Source organism: Monopterus albus, unplaced genomic scaffold (assembly GCF_001952655.1).
Source record: "Monopterus albus unplaced genomic scaffold, M_albus_1.0 scaffold75.1, whole genome shotgun sequence".
In the NCBI taxonomy this organism is placed as follows: Eukaryota; Metazoa; Chordata; class Actinopteri; order Synbranchiformes; family Synbranchidae; genus Monopterus; species Monopterus albus.
In genome coordinates, this window is record NW_018127955.1 from 1,528,988 (window position 1) to 1,532,378 (window position 3,391).

At 39.3% G+C, this 3,391-nt stretch overlaps 1 long non-coding RNA gene across 1 annotated transcript; it reads right to left on the minus strand.

The window, feature by feature from the left end:
* Positions 1 to 152: 152 nt before the first annotated feature.
* On the minus strand, positions 153 to 896 carry LOC109963418 (uncharacterized). Its single transcript, XR_002275404.1, has 3 exons — positions 768 to 896; positions 586 to 648; positions 153 to 369 (listed from the first exon to the last, which is right to left on the minus strand). It is a non-coding gene; the product is annotated as an uncharacterized LOC109963418 (long non-coding RNA).
* Positions 897 to 3,391: the final 2,495 nt, after the last annotated feature.

Here is a 3,391-nt window from a genome sequence, read left to right on the forward strand (position 1 = left end):
AGAAGCAGCACAGCTCAAACCACATCAACAGCTGAAAATTATAAAAACAGACCACCAATGCCTCCTGTCACCTGATGACTTCACACAAACTGCTCACTTAGATTTTATTTCACCCCCTTTGTTTTGAGGGTGACATTTCTATGTAAAACAACATTATTTGGTAATTTACTATACTGTATATTAAAAAAGAGTAGCTTCAGAAACAGAGAAAGCCATGTCTTTGTAGAATATGATAACCAGAATAACTAAGACATGAGGGCATCCAGAAATGAATGGATAAGCTCCTGTAGTTGATGCGTTGAGAAGTCAAATGCTGAACAGGATGTGGTGAAAGATGTATGCTGGCAGTGGTGCTGTTTTTGTTGTTGGCTGTAGCAGAGTGTTAGAAGGAGTAAAGATCATACCAATTTACTTTCAACCCTTAATATAATTATTTACTAAACCTGCTAAGTGCAAACTGCCAGCTGTGACATTCAGATTTTGTAATCTTCTAGTTAAAAAATTTCAAACAAATATGTGAAAAAAGTCAGAACACATTGACAAGAAAAGTACATAAAAGAGAAAATGCCCACTTCCTCTACCAACCTGCTCTTGAGATGAGTCCTCTATCCTCCAGCCTTCGTCACCACTGATAATATTTTCTGTTTGCTGGAGGAATATAATGATTAACTTGCAGCATTCAAAAGCTAGAAACTCAGCCTCTTTAGAGGAAGCTGAGGTGTGGCTCTATGAAAGATAGTTAGATATGATTTTACTGCGTTACTTACCCTGTCTGTCAGTGTACACCTTCTTGAATTCCTCCTGAGTAGTCCTTCCTCCTTTCTGCAATGCTTATTTTCAAGGTTTTTGTTTTGCTTGTTTATGTGTTTGTCAACACTCTACAAGTACAACCGGGCATGATCAGGTGTTTACAGTGTGTGTGCAATGATGGGAAAAGAGGAACATGGTGTAAAATGAAAACAGGGGGGTTGCACAATTAGGGTTCACACACCCATATGTCAAGATCAGTGAAGCTACTGTAGACAGGAAAAAGACTAAAATGTAGTAATATGTTATTTGCTAATCACACAAATATAGATGTTTTTCAAGAGAGAACAAATGTATGGTGGTGTGTTAGAAGTTTGGGAGGATGAAGGTGAAAAGAGAGTTTACATTATTATGTGGAGCAAATTAACAAATATTGTGATAATGAATACATAATAAATAAATATATGTAGGCAAAGATACCTAATGTGACTGTGTGCATCATGTGTTTGTCACCTGATTAGTTTCTGTTGCTCTCTGTGCTCTTTTACTAACCCAGACTTTCATACATTGAAACTGACAAATCATGTTTCACTCAGACTCTGAGTTCCCAGCAGCAGAAAGCTACGTTTTGATGTATGTAGAGGTAACAAAATCTGAAACGTGTTTTTAAAGTTGTATTTTATTTAACATATAGTATAACCTACGTGCATGTGCCAGGATATCACACTGTGGTATTAATAGGCTGCTACCATCAGCGTCAGCTTTGTTAAGAAATGAATAACCACTTGTAGGAAGGAAGGAAGTGGCAACCTAAATTATTTTCACTCTTTTGAAATGTATAATGCTGATGTTATACTTTTTATTCCACTGCATTCATCACAAATATTTATATTTGTATTATCTCTATTTTCTGAGTCAGACATGATTTTGTCTGTACTAGTTCTAATATTTATGTGTCTATTCTATAGTAACTGAATTTGACGACAGTTTGAACCTGGTCGTCATCTGGTTGCTATAACACACCTCTGCTGCATATAACTGAAACATGCAGTCAGACTTTAATTCTTCTTTCTTTCCATAACAGCTGAACCTCACATCTATTGGATACCTGAACAATCATGGAAGCTGTAACCAGCTAATTCTACATTTTCTATCAAAATGTAGAATTGCATCCTAAACTGCAGCTTAATCATGTTAGATTGTTATGTAGTACACTACAAGACCACATGAGGGCAGTCCGCTGCAGAAAAACTGAAAAGTGGGTTTTCAGCCAGTGGTTTGCTTCCTCCTGGTGGTCTGTGAAGGCATTGCAGATGGTCCCTGACCACCTTGGAATCACAGTTTATTTTGTTTTATTTTCAAACATATTTCCATGTATTAATTATAATTAAGTGTCCCAATCCCAGCACCCAGGAGATCACACACATCTCAGATGACCTGGGCCTGGACAGACATGTAAGTTGGTTACAACCTCTCCAGCTGAAGTGAGTTGCCTTTAAAGTGCTTATTTTTGAATAACAAATGCTCTACTTGACAGGTGATGCGGATTTGGATGAGAAACCGGATGGATGAGGAGTGTGATGGCCAGTACTATGAGCGAGTCCTTCCCCACTGAACGTGGCCCCCTCCCCCATTGCCAGTCAGGCCTACCCAACTTCCAGCTACGCTGGAGTCCCTCCTCCCACACTGTACATGTCCCCACATCATCGACCTGACGCCCTGAAACAAGGCCTGCATCCTGGACTGGTGAGTCACTTGACAGGATGAACAGGCTCACGTTGTCCAGGCCAGAACCACAGACGACCCTCTAAATCAGATCACCCGATCGACCAGTCGTCAGTTGGTCACAGAACAGACTTTGTAGTTCTAGTTGTAGTTCTAGTTTAGTAGTAGCAAAGTTCTTTTTTGTTTTGTGCATCTGTAGTGCTCCACCAGGCCAGTGTTATGAGGCTAGGATGAGAAACTGACGTAATAGCTTCTTTGGCCTAAAGAAGAAGGCATGTTACTTTTGTTGTGTGGATGCTGTGAAGCTTGATGTAAGCCAGGGGGTAAGCTTGATAAATGCATTCAGTAGGGAACATACAGTATCTATTCTACTTCTACTGTTTACTCAGTACACGTACAAGATGTATAATAATTTCACTATGGGTCTCTGGGTGTATACTGCCCCTTAGTAAACATATTGCCAATAATTTTTGCTATAATTCCTCCCTGATTACATGTATTTGTACATGTACATAGCACACAGTATAAATATAATATAAATGTAACGCATACTAATATGTACGTGGAGCACTTGTTATATACAGCATGTTGGCTTTAGCAAAGCAAAGTTAATCAGCATGATAACATAAAACATCCATAAAAATGTGCATAAAGAAGACAGACACCATGTCTCTCTGGATATCAATTCAGGACCATGTCACTTCTTGAGACACCCAAACATACACAGGCAAAACTACAGAATGAGGTCTCCTGAGACACACACACACACACACACACACACACACACACACACACACACACACACACACACACACACAGTGTGGTCTCCCCGTATATGTAAATTATTTATTCTCTTACAACTTTGGGCCATGTCTTTGGGATTACGCCTTCCACTGTTTTAGGAATGATGAGTCTCCAG